At 34.5% G+C, this 17,781-nt stretch overlaps 1 protein-coding gene across 3 annotated transcripts in view; it reads left to right on the top strand.

Moving 5' to 3' along the window:
- Positions 1 to 17,781, top strand: part of LOC105830839 (oxidative stress-induced growth inhibitor 1) — a 43,515-nt gene that overhangs the window by 22,293 nt on the left and 3,441 nt on the right. The window contains exons 2-3 of one of the 3 annotated variants that reach the window (XM_036290732.1): positions 3,455 to 4,107; positions 8,086 to 8,427. The gene's annotated coding sequence lies outside the window, so the exon portion shown is untranslated. Of the gene's footprint in view, positions 1 to 3,418; positions 4,108 to 8,085; positions 8,428 to 17,781 lie in introns of those variants that run through there. The other 2 variants (XM_036290731.1, XM_028189887.2) reach the window with 2 other exon arrangements.

Below are 17,781 nucleotides of genomic sequence, written 5' to 3'. Positions count from 1 at the left end.
TCAATTATTATTCCAATGATAGTTTTCGTTAGTTCTCGCATAGCCCCGACCATTTCCATGCGTTTTGATAAATAATTTTATTAATTAATTATTTTTCTAAACTTTGTTCTCCTGCCGTCGGCTCAGTATTCGCGAGACGCAAAGTGCTGTTTCGATCACTTTTTTTACAGTTCTCAGTAGTTCTCGCACAGTTTCGACCTATTTCGTAGGTTTCACTAACAATTTCGTCAATTAATTATTTTTTACAATTTTCTATTTCGACACCTGTCACTGCATTCAGCAGAGGTATGAGATGCAAACAGAGTCAATTATTATTCCAATGATAGTTTTCGTTAGTTCTCGCATAGCCCCGACCATTTCCATGCGTTTTGATAAATAATTTTATTAATTAATTATTTTTCTAAACTTTGTTCTCCTGCCGTCGGCTCAGTATTCGCGAGACGCAAAGTGCTGTTTCGATCACTTTTTTTACAGTTCTCAGTAGTTCTCGCACAGTTTCGACCTATTTCGTAGGTTTCACTAACAATTTCGTCAATTAATTATTTTTTACAATTTTCTATTTCGACACCTGTCACTGCATTCAGCAGAGGTATGAGATGCAAACAGAGTCAATTATATTCCAATGATAGTTTTCGATAGTTCTCGCATAGCCCCGACCATTTCCATGCGTTTTGATAAATAATTTTATTAATTAATTATTTTTCTAAATTTGTTCTCCTGCCGTCGGCTCAGTATTTGCGAGACGCAAAGGGCTGTTTCGATCACTTTTTTTACAGTTCTCAGTAGTTCTCGCACAGTTTCGACCTATTTCGTAGGTTTCACTAACAATTTCGTCAATTAATTATTTTTTACAATTTTCTATTTCGACACCTGTCACTGCATTCAGCAGAGGTATGAGATGCAAACAGAGTCAATTATTATTCCAATGATAGTTTTCGTTAGTTCTCGCATAGCCCCGACCATTTCCATGCGTTTTGATAAATAATTTTATTAATTAATTATTTTTCTAAACATTGTTCTCCTGCCGTCGGCTCAGTATTCGCGAGACGCAAAGTGCTGTTTCGATCACTTTTTTTACAGTTCTCAGTAGTTCTCGCACAGTTTCGACCTATTTCGTAGGTTTCACTAACAATTTCGTCAATTAATTATTTTTTACAATTTTCTATTTCGACACCTGTCACTGCATTCAGCAGAGGTATGAGATGCAAACAGAGTCAATTATTATTCCAATGATAGTTTTCGTTAGTTCTCGCATAGCCCCGACCATTTCCATGCGTTTTGATAAATAATTTTATTAATTAATTATTTTTCTAAACTTTGTTCTCCTGCCGTCGGCTCAGTATTCGCGAGACGCAAAGTGCTGTTTCGATCACTTTTTTTACAGTTCTCAGTAGTTCTCGCACAGTTTCGACCTATTTCGTAGGTTTCACTAACAATTTCGTCAATTAATTATTTTTTACAATTTTCTATTTCGACACCTGTCACTGCATTCAGCAGAGGTATGAGATGCAAACAGAGTCAATTATTATTCCAATGATAGTTTTCGTTAGTTCTCGCATAGCCCCGACCATTTCCATGCGTTTTGATAAATAATTTTATTAATTAATTATTTTTCTAAACATTGTTCTCCTGCCGTCGGCTCAGTATTCGCGAGACGCAAAGTGCTGTTTCGATCACTTTTTTTACAGTTCTCAGTAGTTCTCGCACAGTTTCGACCTATTTCGTAGGTTTCACTAACAATTTCGTCAATTAATTATTTTTTACAATTTTCTATTTCGACACCTGTCACTGCATTCAGCAGAGGTATGAGATGCAAACAGAGTCAATTATTATTCCAATGATAGTTTTCGTTAGTTCTCGCATAGCCCCGACCATTTCCATGCGTTTTGATAAATAATTTTATTAATTAATTATTTTTCTAAACTTTGTTCTCCTGCCGTCGGCTCAGTATTCGCGAGACGCAAAGTGCTGTTTCGATCACTTTTTTTACAGTTCTCAGTAGTTCTCGCACAGTTTCGACCTATTTCGTAGGTTTCACTAACAATTTCGTCAATTAATTATTTTTTACAATTTTCTATTTCGACACCTGTCACTGCATTCAGCAGAGGTATGAGATGCAAACAGAGTCAATTATTATTCCAATGATAGTTTTCGATAGTTCTCGCATAGCCCCGACCATTTCCATGCGTTTTGATAAATAATTTTATTAATTAATTATTTTTCTAAATTTTGTTCTCCTGCCGTCGGCTCAGTATTTGCGAGACGCAAAGGGCTGTTTCGATCACTTTTTTTACAGTTCTCAGTAGTTCTCGCACAGTTTCGACCTATTTCGTAGGTTTCACTAACAATTCCGTCAATTAATTATTTTTTTACAATTTTTTATTTCGACTCCTGTCACTGCATTCAGCAGAGGTATGAGATGCAAACAGAGTCGATCATTATTTCTACGATAGTTTTCACTAGTTTTCACATAGCCTCGACCATTTTCATGCGTTTTGATATATAATTTTATTAATTAATTATTTTTCTAAACTTTGTTCTTCTGCCGTCGGCACAGTATTCCCGAGACGCAAAGTGCTGTTTCGATCACTTTTTTTACAGTTCTCAGTAGTTCTCACACAGTTTTGATCTATTTCGTAAATTTCACTAACAATTCCGTCAATTAATAATTTTTTACAATTTTCTATTTTGACTCCTGTCACTGCATTCAGCAGAGGTATGAGATGCAAACAGAGTCGATCATTATTTCTACAATAGTTTTCACTAGTTTTCACATAGCCTCGACCATTTCCATGCGTTTTGATAAATAATATTATTAATTAATTATTTTTCTAAACTTTTTTCTCCTGCCGTCGGCACAGTATTCGCGAGACGCGCAAAGTGCTGTTTCGATCACTATTTTTACAGTTCTCAATAGTTCTCGCACAGTTTTGACTTATTTCATGCGTTTCAATAACAATTCCGTTAACTAATAATTTTCTAACAATTTCTCATTTTGACTTCTGTCACTGCATTCAGCAGAGGTATGAGATGCAAACAGAGTCAATTGTTATTTCTACAATAATTTTCGCTAGTTTTCACACAGCCCTGACCATTACTTATTTCCATACAGCTGTTATAAATATGTTTTTTAGTAAAAATAAAAAATTTTCACATTTTTTGTTAATATTTAAAAAAATATTGATTTTAAAAGGAAAGCAATTGTAGATTCTGATAGAGGAATAAAAGAGCAATCGTTTTATACTTTCCTTTTTTTCATACAGCTATTATAAATAGGTTTTTTATTAAAAATAAAAAATTTTACGTTTTTTGTTAATATTTCGAAAAGTATTAATTTTAAAAGGGGAGCAATTGTAGATTATGATGGAGCAATGAAGGAGCAATCGTTTAAGTTTTTTTTTTTTTTTTAATATGGACTTGCAGCGCCAACGTATTTCTGGTCATTTTTTCGCAGGCATAAATTAATTTCCAAACAACGCCACCTCGACGGTTTCGGATCAAAACGTGTGGAAGATTTCGTAGCAAAGTTCCAGAGAAATTGAAGAAATCCAATTTACCATCACTCGAAACGAAATCAGAAGATGCCAAAATGGAGCCGGCCGGCAGATGGAGCCAGACGCACGAAACATCGGAGCGCAGCGAGCGCAGCGTACGCGGCTATGTTCAGGTGGCATTTAGTGACGCGTGCACCGCATTGGGGGTAAAAGTGTTTGAGGGATTTGCGGCGAGTTTCAGTGGAAAATCGATGGCCGGGACGAGGTGTGTCGACGACGACGACGGTGAACCTTCACAGGTGATTCCGGACGCGCGTGAATAAAACGCGGAAAGTATCCTCCTCGCGAGGAGAGACCGAGGATCTCGCGACCCGTTGTTGCCGATTGTTCGCGAGCACGCCTTGCACCCGGGCGGCGTAGCACCCTCGTCTCGCGCACATCTCGCACGTCGTCTCTCATCATGATACCCGTGAACGTCGGCGTGCATCGGCGGTCCACTGGCAAGCGCAACGTCCGTGGCATGAACGTTCAACGGAATCCCCGCGCGATGTATCGGGTCAGAGTCTGCAATCCAGACTAAGCGGACGCGATGACGACGTGCTGGACAGACCAGGTAAGGAGTTTCGGTATCGCTTCTTTAGCCGGGCGCGGTAGCAGTCCTAGGGTTGATTAGTGTAATTATAGTTAAAATTGTAAAATGTCGGCATTGTTGGTTGCATGAAGAAATAACAGTACATCCGCTGACGCGACGTACGCGTTGCGGTTTAATTTTATTAATGCTTAGCAAAATATAATTACGTTTGTCATGCTCCCGATGAAAATTTTTTTCAGAGTTTTTATGTAAATTTTCGGAATTTTTCAAAATTTCTTTGTAATTTTGTAACTTAATATACTGTGACATTTCTACTAACTTTATTAAATAAATTATAACGCATCTTTAAAGGCGCCCTTCACGTAAATTTTCTCTGATTTCTTAGAATTTTTCGTATGTTATTATGATTTTTAAGATTTTTCATTTTATAATTTCTAATGAAATTTATATATACGAAAAAAAATTCTTAAAAAAAGTAATCCTAGACTTTTTTTAGCATGTCTGAAAAGTACTTTAATATTAAAATTTTGAGATAAGTTTTTATCAGGGACATGTTTAAAAATATGTTAATTTATTTAAAGAAGCTAGTAGAAAATTTTATTATAGGGTGAGTTTAATTGAGATCATAGGATTAATCGTATGATAACGAGCAAGAAATGCAAACATGAAAATAAAACCAGATGTAATATTCAGATACATAAATTAATAATAGAAACATAAAGGACGTGTGATATAAATGTTACAAGATGGGATTGTTGCCTTTTGTTTTAAACAAATTAGGAAAATTCTAGATTAATATTTATTTCGTTTTTGTGCACTAATAGAAAAATGTGTAATATTTACAATTATAATTACATAATTAACTAATTATAGTCAGAAATATAATTTTTAGAGCAACTATTACAATAATATTAATAATAGTAATTATATACTTGTAGCGATGGCAACTATGAAAAAAATTTAAAATATAGCATATGGTTATTATTAATCTTACATTAATAATTATTATAAAAAAGGATTCCTGACTATGATTATTTTACTATATAATTATAGTTACAAACACATCACATTTTTCTATCAGTGTATGTTAGCGATTACATTTTCTAGGTAATTTACGCGCTTTGTAAACTAGATCGATCTATTTTGAGGTCTAAAGTAAAAATAATAAAATCATAAAATAATAATTCTCGCGTTCCTGTTTTTCCTCCTATGTGTGTGTGCGGTAGCAGAAACTTATTCAATCGGCACAATTTAATAGAATGAATAAAGCGTGTGGTTGTTAAAATGATGAAATTTTTTACAGCATTGCTTATTACGCTTGAACTTTATAATTTTTTTTATAGTTCAACAAAATTATTTTTAGATTTGTATCTAGCTAAATTTTTAGATATTTTAACAAACCTTTTCCACGATTATATATTATTATTATTTAACAGAAATATTTACAATATTTATTCGTATTTCTGCTATTCTTAAATTTTTACTAATAATAGATGCTTCTCGTACTTTTTATGTTATGTTATTAACATATTTTTATAAATATCGTTATATTTTGCGTATTATTAATATATATTATGTATATTTTATACATATATATCTATATTTATTTTCATTTAAACACATGCGTACACACGCACGCGTATACACGCGATTCTAATTTCAGAGCTTAGATGCTTCTTTCATGGCGGTTCTCAATGTTACGTCATTTTTCGTAATGTTTGGAAATAATTCATTCGTTTACGACATGGGAGTGATTTCGCGCTCGGATAAGCGTTATTTATACGTTATACATAAAATTAAATTATAGTTTACATTTGTCGCGTAGTCGTGCACATACTAAGCCGCCATAAATAATCTAGAGAAAAAAAAGGTTGAGCTGATAAACCGACGATTAAATTTAGCTAAGTAACGGACATATTATTTGCATCAGAAAATCATGGAATCATTTGTTTATTTCTATTTAGAATTTCGCGTGATATCAATTTTTTTCATTTTCTTTGTAATTTTCTACTGTAAAATTTCTATACGACAGAAGAGTAAAAGCATTTCTAAAAGCATATTTCTAACGTTTATATGTTACGAATTATTTTCATTAATTCAGGCAGATATAGTCTCTTTCCATCTAAGTTGTTCAAGTCTACCGGCGTTTTAATGACCAATAGGCGATATTAATGCCAGACATTATTGTACTTATCTCTTGCAACATGAGAATTATGGCGTTGTAACATTGCGGTTCAAATGCTCGCTATCGATGGCGATTAATTAAAAAGCGTTATATCGAAACCTTGCTCTGCATTAAGCAGGCATTCTTTATTGCCACATTAAAGTACATTTCCATTCACGCTACGTCGCGGAAAGATATTTGCCGTTATCATCGTGATAATATATATAATCGTGTACTTTCTCTCTATGCCTTTCTCCGTAATTTCATTAATTTCATTGTTAATTCTGGAGTGTGCTTAACCGTTCCGCTTAATAATCTTGTGATTGGGTACGTTTGGAAATATGCAATATTCGATTATTTATTTAGCTTACATTTGCAAAGATGAGCAACATATTAAATTTTCTATAATCTCTTTGAAATCCACGTTACTGATATCTATTATAAACTTTTTTTTATTTTAATAGCACAGTTTAATTTATTGTGTAAGTTACATGAAAATTTAACAAATTAATGAATATTATTTTTATTTATTTATATGCACATACACACGTATATATATTTTATATTTTTTTAAATTTATTATAGAAAAATTAATTTAATTCTCTTTAAATTATGTAAGTTTTTTTTAACTAAAATGTTTGAATCATGCTCTGTAGCCTTTACATAAAGAATTGAATGTCTGATGGAAAGAATCACGAGCCCTTATCTCGGGTAAGATATCATTTTTTGCGTTCTAATGTTATGACAGGATATCGCGATATCTTTTATCTTGTAGGTTCAAAAAGAAGTTAATCTCTTTTGATGTAAATGTGAATAATTAGCGAAATTATTCTTGAATTAGTTTCAAGTTCGATGATTAAGATGATTTCAATTTTGGGCCTACTTAACAGGATATTTAAAAAAAATCGAAAGTAAAAAATACCGAACAGGAGCACTTTCTGTGTGGCTACAATAAGAAAAGCTGTATTATGCGATTTAACTTTACATCATGCCCCAGCTATCTTCCTATTGATGTCGTACAAGTAACGTGGATCGATAGGAGCGACCCATACCTGTAATCTAGGAATCTAGCAAAGATATTTACACATTGTGACGCTGTAACTTAGCAGAAATGTGACTGGCAGAAGTGCGTCGCAATTATTTTTTTTTTTTTTCTAGTATTAATCATTTCACAAAATCTTGTCGGCATCGGATAGAGATAACAAGTTGTATCAACCGGAACGTCGAATATATTAATTCTTTGAACAGCGCGAAACCATATTTTATATAATGATAAAACATCTTTTTTTGCCTTTCGGCAAATTAGTCATCTAGACAGACGGTCGTTTCGAAATCATATCCTGTTATTAATAACTGTCAGTCGGAAATCAATTAACTATGAAGCTCCGACGCTTATATAACCGTTCACTTGCCAGCACGTCCAGTACGATTTGCAAAGTACAATTATTACAAAATCACCGCAAAAAGATCTTCTTGCTATCCGTATTTTTTTTTCGCTACACGGAAAGAATGATTTTACTTAAGAATTTAGTTGAATATAAAATCTGAAAATAATTCTGTTACGAAAATAATTGGGTCAAATCAAAAATATTAATCAAATACTACATCAAAATAATTATGTAGGACGCTGAAAATAATATCGCTAGAATATGAAAACTTTTTGCAGCATTGCCCATTCATGCTTGAACCTCCTTCACAATTATTTTTCATGGTCCAACAAAATTATTTTTAGATCTGCGTCCAGCTAAATTTTTACTCGAGCAAAAAAAGAATTAGAATGATCATTCTCACCGCGTGTACGTGGTATTAATCATCCGCGCGTTATCGGATTACAGGACATTTCCAATTGCAGGAAAGTCGTACCGCAAACGCAGTCTTTCACCATGACGGTCGCATCGAGGGGAATGATATCTCACGACTGATATCGCCTTGTGAAATCGCCATTCATCGCGCGGCCTTCGCGAATACGAAGCTTCCGCGGGAAAAACGATCGCGTGTGGTGTACACGCTCCAGTACGACGCCGACCGTCGCCGGGTGAGGAGTATCCGTTGTCACTAGCTGCTCCGCGCGCAACCGGTCGACCGACGAGGCCTCACATTCTCCGATAATCGGCTCCGACGCACCCTGGGAAAATCAGAGGAACTGAACAGATCGACGCCCTTCTTGGAAGAAACAGGTGCGAATCATTACGTGCTATATGCACGCTATATATATAATATGTAAATATATATACACATATAAATCTCCCTTGTTCCATTTTTTTTTCTCCGCGTGTTTATACGTGCGATTCTTGACATTCTGCGCACGAACGACTACGTCGTAGATAGTAATCTACTCGTTCTATCGATCCACAATTATATCTGTCTGAATATCGAAGAAGGTATAAAGTGACAGCGTGATTGACGGTCGGGAAATAAAAGGGAAATAGGAGATGGGAGAACGTGTTTTGTGTACCGTGCATACTTTCTAAGATCCTAGACACGATTCAGTTTGCAGGTTGATTGCATTTCGCAAGTGTCGGGTATCCCGAAGATTTCTTGAGTTTGTCTCTCTCCTTTTCTCTCCTTTTTTTTTCTCTGAATAATAAAAAGAGTCCGTGTTTCAAATTTGGAGATATCTACAGTAAAGTTTAATTTTATTTATAGAATTGTACGACGGGATATTCTAAAAGAAAGCATAACGTTTGCTTTCAATCTAAGAAAATATGAATATTGTATTATTGACTCATGAACAATGTTATTTGAAAATGTACGTTTACGCCGCGTATTTTACTTCTGCCCTTAAAATATAATATCGTAATAGCAAAAATTGTCATTCCGTAAAAAGCAGCGATCCGTCACCTGTGCATATTGTGCAGATATATCGCTAATCGACGAGTCACTATAATTTAATAAATTCAAAAGGGTATCGGGCGGATTACCATTTATCAAATTCCTCTTCGTCCGGTCTTGCTTGAAATTCCATGCTTGTGATAATTCTGTTCACGTGCGCTCAGTATAAGTCCAAGTGACGTAATTGTCGGTGCAGTGAACGGAGCACGCAACAGCGCTAAATCTATCAATTATCCACCTGAGAACTTCCGCGAAAGCGGTATATTTCCGTAATAGGAAGCCTCATCTAACAACAAAATGGGAAATCAAACGTAATAATTAATATCAAATTATGGTGTGGACGTACTTTTCTGGAGCGATGGGAATATTAATATTGACGGGAATATTAATATTAATATTAAGTTAAATGTAAAATTTGAAATTTTGTTATACACAATTATCAATAATGTCAACAATATTAATGTTGATAATAAATTTAATTGCATTTTACCCGGCAACCTGCGATATCGATAGAGACGGAAAATACATTGCCGATAAACGAAGGCGCGTATCTTTTTAATATTTTTAAAGATCGCGAAATTGTATTTAAATGCATTATCGTAATCGCGTAATCTTCGTTACGTAAAGCACCGAAGCCAACGACCGATGGTATAAATTTATCACCTGCTCGGTGCAATTTAATTGCGCGCGTATTTCAGCTCGTCGGACTTTGGCGGATATTCCGGGCACGTCTAATCTTCGTTATAAAAATACTTTCAATATTACTGAGCGTACTCTTATTGAGCGTTCTCTTTTATGTCGAGATTTTAATTTATGCGTTGCTTTAATTGTCAGCCTGTCTTTTCAAAGTTATGATCGCAAGTGCCACGTCGTTTTAAGTGGGGACGAGGCGGTGACTTGCATGAAGCAACCAATTCTGAACTACAGAATGCCGGTTTATTATCGTACTCGTTCTCTATCAAGAAACATAGTGATTATCGAATTATCAGAGCTCTTCTTCGGCTATGTATCTTATATGCATGATAAAGTATGCTCAATTTCAACAACTCTTGTTGATAGAACCAACACAAAAGGTAAAGTTACAAGCGAATCAGTATTAGGAGCTTTATATCAAATAAATTATTAGATTATGACTTGACATTTTTGAATTACTGAATTAAAGAGACGCATGGAAGTTCTAAATTTCGTAATTATCTTATTTTATCTTTAGTTGCCTTATCTTTATCCTTTTTTCATGATAATAATATTAGGCCATTTTTTTTAACTGATAGATAAGAAGAAAGAAATCCATAGATAGAATACTTCGAAAACAATAAAGATATCATTTTGCTGATTTGATATATTTTTAATTATAATACATTGAATAATATATTTACAATGTTGATGCGAATTCATTGTGAGTCACGTTGCATCATGCTACGAAATTTTTGCGATACACTTTTTTTTTTAATGATGCAAAAGATGAATGCCGGCTTACGTATGCGTTACGTAACTATTGATCTCGATAGCAAAAGCGTAACTACATGTGCTGTGAAATTCTGCGAAGTCTTGCTGTTGCCAGTGACCGAATTTTGAGATGGTGAATTTCGCGATCGTTTCCGTGGAGTTTGTAACGCGCAACGGAACAACTGAATATTTCAGAGTTTATAAGAGTTTGAAAGATTTTTTTTCCCGAATTGAAGTTTTGTTAATGATTATTGGATTATGAATGATTTTTTGAAAGAATACAAATACTATAGATTTTTATATTTTTCTCTCTTAAAAATTTCTCTAAATTTTTTATCCTTTTCTTTGATATTTTTGTCCCCTGTGATAATAATCCAAATTGGGAGAAAATCTCTCAGCCTGGAAACTCCGCACGATTCATCTTTTTTTCTTCCATAGAAAACATTCATGAATCGCGATATACATTTGAAACAAAAAAAGAAATTAAAAGAGATGTATGGAAAAAAAACTGCGCAAAGAGCCGAATAAATCAAAAGTATAAATATGATTCCTTTTTTGCAAATCGATAAAATATTGAATGTTCAATTTACTAGCTTAAATAGTCTGATGTTATCTAGTGGAATATTTAGTCAGTCGCAGACTTTTGGTACGCAGACCCGTTGTTAAACAAACGTTTAACTATTGCGATTATAGGCGTCATTTCATTTAGTCTGCTAATGAACGTAATGGTTATAAACATAATTCGCGATTAATGCGCCGTAGGCGAGTTTGTTGTACGAGTTAACCCGTAACAACGCAGGTTAAATGCCGAGATAATTGATGCGCCGAATAAGAGCCGGCGGCGGTCCTCATGGCTCATGTTTACTGAATTGTCCGGTGAAATTGATTAACATTTTCGTCTGCAGCGTGTGCTTCGCAGTCGAGTAATACCGACGTACAACCGTATGTTTTCCAGAACGCGTTGCGATATCGATTATTCTCTTGTAAATACACATTTACACTTTTAACAGATTCACATTTACCATACACTTTTTTTCCGTTGTTTTTTTTTTTTTTTTTTTTTTTTGCAATAATCACAAATCATTACATTTGCATTTACTACCATGTGTGACAAGTAACTGCTAGGTGCATTTACATTTCATTATTTTATTTTTCAAATGTAAAAAAACTGATAATTATTTATTATTAAAGAAGTTAATGATAAAAGCTAGCAATTTTGATGACTAATTCCTTGTTCACTGCTTGCACGTGTCAGCGGTTGTGGGAAAACTTTTTATCAGCTTGTACATGATTCTCAGTATTCTGTACATGATCAGCTTTTATATTTATATCCCATACTCGAATTATATGTAGAATAAACAAAAGTTTATTCATTGAGAATTAAAAGATTTCATAATAGTCGATGTTTCTTTTTTATTATGCTTTGATATTTAAGAAGCGGTTGTGAATAAATAGAAGTATTATATTCTGACCTCGCATATCCAAATACATCATAAATCTTGTCTATCATATTCCTTCCGTTCCGTTTTGTTTATAGCTCTAGTCCAACCTACGCTCAAATTACGCATCGTCTTTCGTTAGGGTCGCTTCTGACGTCGAAAAACGATTCCAAATTTGCGTGGCGGATATTCTCTGGTGGGTATAATTACTCACACTCTTCCAACTTAAATGGAGATTTACGATTTAGAGCAACATGTATTATTATCGTTTTTCTAAGCTAAAGAGATATTGTTTTTTTTTTTAATTAATTAGTTCAATGATATACAACTGCACGACTGTATGTTATATATTTCATAGGTTGATAGTAGATATATATTAATTATTGTACCTGAAATTATTGTATTTTAGACATATAGTATAAAAATATTTCGTAGTTTGCACAATTTTTACGCGTATTCATAATGTTAATGAATTATGGAATTGAGACATAGCTTTTTATAGGAAAACATTATATTTTTTTAATTGTATTGTTTGAAAGCTCTACACTTTTTATCAGAATCGAAAGAATAAGACAACATGATAATGTAAATTTTAAACGGTTTCTGCTAAATACTAAAATATTTCGAAGCATCACTTTAGATAAAGAATTTTATAGAATTGTAAAATTTATCTTATTTGATGTTGAAATTTTCATACGTGTTAATAACATTGTTAAATTATGGAATTGAGATATAGCTTTTAATAAAAGGACAGAACATATATATATTTTGAATATTATACTTTGAGAACTGTACAGAATTGAAGGAATAAGATAATAATATGATTTTTAGATGATTTTTAATAAATACTAAAAGATTTCGAAATATCGCTTCGGATAAAAATAGTTTTATGAATTGTAAAGTTTATGTTAATTAATGTCAAATCTAATATTAGATATAATCCTTCTAATAATGATGACAACAGTTAGCTAACACGCATTTCGTGGCTGACTCATTCCGAGATTAGGTTGCTGGATCGTTGGACCGGTGTCTGTTTCTTTGAAAGGGATGCGAGAGGAAAAGAGAGCGAAGGAATCCGGTAGAGACGGGAGAAAGGTGACGAACTGCCGTGTATTTACAAACGTATATTCGTAGTTTTAACTTGTACGTGTAAATGAGAAGGCGAATTTAATTTCGAAGACTTGTTACAAAATTTTCGTAATCTGCGCGGACCAGTTTTCTCTCATTTTTTTTTTCGCCGAGTAGAGAGACAGACACGTTTTATATTTAATTTATAAAAACTTAATTTATAAGGAGATTCGCGCGCGTTTAACAATGAATTTTCAGTTTGAAAACACGCGGATATCGCGAAGAACGTAACGCGATGCTTCGTCGACCTACGCATATATTATAAGTGGAATCTTCGGATCGCCTCGCTTTGGAATCTATGATAATCTCCTCGTCTGCGTTAACCGAATTCCGTTTAGTCGCCTCTCGGGTCGCTTTTCTAACCGCGAATAATCCGTCGATTAAGAATAGAAAACGCCGCGCGTAGCGCCAGCGCTGCTAGAATTGTTGTGGCACATCTAAATGTGCCTACTAACGCACCTGTTACGATGTCGTAAAGATAGGGGCCAGCGACGCGTGCTCGTTGCCTTATATCAGAATCGCGAATATGTTATTTCAGACATAACAAAACTGACTCGTAAATTCAGTCGTATGCGTAACGCCGGATCTTTAAGGTCGCGTGTCGCCTGTTTGAGATAGGCCGGATCTTCTTTCACGATTGATATTTGCACAGCTTATTTTCCGTGCGTTTAGAGATAGAGCGTAACATGAAAAAAGTTTGAGATACAGATAAAACTGTTGTCGAGCGTCGAGTACATCTAATCGAAACGTCAACACATTTCGTGGAGACATCCCGCGTTGCGTAATTAATCGTAATTAATATCCCGACATTTGCATGGCCCAGTTCCCACAGTCTTGTAACGGGATATAGAATACACGATCAAAGTTTTAATACGAATATGACATTGGACATAGCGCATGATTAAAATTTCAACAGAGATTTCGTAGAGTCGATTCTCTCGTAAATATACGTGATAGATCAAACGTGTATTGAGCGGAGTCGTGACCAGTTGACCCCAACGGGACATCCTTACTGCACATATCTTACGAAAGGAGGCATTCAGGTATAACTATTATCGATTTAACTCGCGATATGTATAACGCGTCCTTACGTCTTTCGCGGTCTTAATGGACTTTGCGGAACGAGTTCTTTTTTTCTATTCCGTTTCCGCTTAATTTATTGCGTCACTTGGGCAATAAATTAAAATGCGCGCAGGAAATAAAAAAAGGAAATGCCTGCTCGGAAGTATTTGCTTTTGCGTCATGCGCCGACGACGATTCTGTCATTTTTTCACTTATTCATACGTAGAATTGAACGAGAGGAAGAACTATTCCACATTAATGATTCAAAATTAATAACCAATGCGCGTGCTAGATACCACGAATTCTGGAGGAAATAACGATTTAACAAAATTAAATTTTCAGGTGAAATACAAGGCAGGTAACGCTGAACCTGCTACGTTTCCCTCATCTGAATTATTTTCATTACTATGTGTAATGATAACGATAACCTCTTTCGGACGTTCCTCGTGTTGCGCATTTTCACGCGGGAAATAGATTACATTGTCCATTATATTCCTCATCGATTCTCCAGCTTTCGCGGCGGCGGACAGTAAAATCGTTGTCGTCCGGTGACATGCCGGGGCATGTAAGCCAACCGCTCGAATATTTGTACACGTCGTGAATACCGCCTCATTGTCAACTAAAAACCATCTCGCACACCAACACGAGGGACACTGTCAACTCTGTCGATCGATATCGGCGCAATCGCGCGCAATAATCGTTGCCATTTACCTTTGATAGATTCCGCGATGAGATTCCGCCGTGTTCCCCCGAGAAATTGTCGGTGAAACATCGTTTCCCCCGATGGAACTTGATAAGGGGAGGAAGGAGGGAAACCAAATAACGATTTCTCTTGTTATCGTCTTTTGAAATACGGCGCCGACGATTTCACCCTTGTTCATCTGCATTCACGCAAACGTTTCGCTAAAATTCTCACTTCGTAAAGACGTCTATTTTGACAATTTTTATTTTACTGTTAGTTCTCTTCTCATAAGAAAAAAGTTTAATAATGTCGTAAGATCGAGATGCCTAACCGGTTGGACCATTGTCAATTCTTGTCTCTGTCGCTGATCTTCGTTCTTGAGTGACGTTGCTATTCTTAACTGTTAAGCATTATGATGAAAATGGACCACGACTGCGTACAAATTATCGAGACATTTTCTCCGGTTATTTGTGGAACAAGTGATCTCGACTAGAAGCAACGGGTAATGAAGGGAAATGAAGCTATGCGTAAGTTGCATCTCTTCTGTGCATATAAACTAGGTGTCCCTTCCATTGGCTCGTTTTAACTATGCTTTCTATATTCTCGTGCGTCAATTTGTGTCCGCAAACGTAAACAGAAGTTTTATTTTTATGGTATATTTCTATATTCCCAATATTTTAATTATACTATTGTTTCTATTATTATTCCATTGTTATATTATTATTCCTAGCAACGATTTAATTTTCCTAGATTCATTCTTTACGTCTTTTTATATACCTCTATTTATGAATGTCTTCGGTGGGCCTATCTGAATAACCAGGCCGTTTTTAACGGTCGATCGACAGGATGGTTTGCCGATTCATGTCACAGTAATTATACCGGGTGAACCGGTTAAGCGTTAGAGAGTAGGAAACATGACGCCAGTGAAGGCCGCTAATGAGAACGAAGGTCATTTACTTTTTAATAATAAAATTGGTCGATTATCTTTAAGATTGTGCTAACAACGGGAAACTTGCAAGATCGATGCTATTTACACAATTTATGAATTATTTGTCACAAGAATATCGGTTCACATTGATTGTAGGAAATATATCGCTTATAACATTTACATTCTTAAATCGCAACGTCATCCGTAAAGAAGTATCTCGTTTATCTTATCGACTTTTTACATGTCTAGTAATTAACTAGTGCGCAGAAAACTTTTATAACATGCGTAGCTTGTGCTAATCTTTTTTGCAATCACTAGTATACAATTGAAAGTGGAATGCAATATATATTTAATCTATATAAATAAAAATGTAAAATGTTTGTTACTCATCTAAGATCTCCGTAAGTTATTCACCGATTGCTTTGAAATTTTGACACAACGTTGCATTCGTAACCGGGAGTGTTCTTATGGGGTCTGATTATGGAAATATCGTGTGTTTCAAAAATGATGGCCATAATTTAAGTGTAAAAAATAGTTTTTCATTAATATTATTAAAATTTTGACACATTGAGACGGGGAGAGACCGGGAGAGACGGGGAGAGACCGGGAGAGACGGGAAGAGACAGGGAGAGACGGGGAGAGACCGGGAGAGACAGGGAGAGACGGGTAGAAACGGGGAGAGATGGGGAGAGATCGGAAGAGACCGGGAGAGACGGGGAGAGACCGGAAGAGACCGGGAGAGACGGGTAGAAACGGGGAGAGACCAGGAGGGACGGGGAGAGCGGGAGAGACCGGGAGAGGCGAAGAATGTTTCTATTGTGTTTAAATTAAGATAATAAGAAAAATAAAGATGGCTGTTATTTTATTGAAAAAAAGAAACTTATTTATTTAAAACAGTCTTTTGAATGAATTTCTAAATCCATGGCAGCTTTTAGAAAAAAAAGTTAGAAGTACGTGAATGAATGAATATTAGATTTATTAAAGATAGATAAATGCTTATTCAAAAATAAAATAAAAAGAGCAACAGTAAAGCAAGGCTCTTGACAGTTAAACAACGAAAGCAAAGAAAATTTGAAAAAACATAGCATAAGAATAGAGAGCCACAGCAACGCGTGGCAGGACATAGCTAGTATACAATAAACAAATAATACATGTGATAAATATTTAATTAAAGGAAAGTCGTTGATATCAAACATAAAAAATGCATTAAATTGACGTAGGCAATAATACAGCCCTTTTCTTTTCCTTTTACATGGATCTGTATAAAATATAACTGTATAAAATACTTACAAGTTAATTTACATGAAAATTCTTAGAAGTCTTTTACTTCAGTTTTTTGTCGATTTAATATAAATATCTTATACTGTTTCGACAACTGGGCAAGATACAACATGTAGCGCGACAATATAAAGACAATATTAGATTAAGTTCTAACTTAATAGATTTCGTGTAATGCTATACTTTCTATTTTATCTTATGTAATTTTTATTATTTTTTATAGGTGTTTTATCGATGGTTTATGCTCTAATTTTTTGTTTAAAATTGCATTATGAAAAAAATAAGAAAGAGAAATATATTAATAAAATAATTGTAAAATGCTACAAATATGTAAAATAATCTAATATTATTAATAATTTAATTTACTATTATGATGCGCACAAATGAAAAAATTGTTTTTAATTGATTTTATATAGAATTAAGTCACAGATATAGGCTCTTTTTTTTAATTCTTTTAAAGCAGATTATGTTTTTATTAGTGTTAATAGTGTTTATTTTCTGAGCACTAAAGGGTTTAGGAGACCTATAGTGGATCAGTGGCGACATTTCATCTGTATATTTAAAATATGGAATAATGTGTTAATCTATAGGTTCGCGCCTTATTATATGTAGAAATTTCTGTGAGATTATTTACTCATTCGGAAAAGAATGATTGAAGACGCGTAATGATAAATAATGTTCTTGTGTAATAGTCTCACTAGTTACGAGCATGATGAATGTCGAAAAATTATTGCCG

The sequence above is a fragment of the Monomorium pharaonis genome, chromosome 8, assembly GCF_013373865.1.
Source record: "Monomorium pharaonis isolate MP-MQ-018 chromosome 8, ASM1337386v2, whole genome shotgun sequence".
NCBI classification, from domain to species: domain Eukaryota; kingdom Metazoa; phylum Arthropoda; class Insecta; order Hymenoptera; family Formicidae; genus Monomorium; species Monomorium pharaonis.
This window is presented reverse-complemented; position numbering and strand designations above follow the sequence as displayed.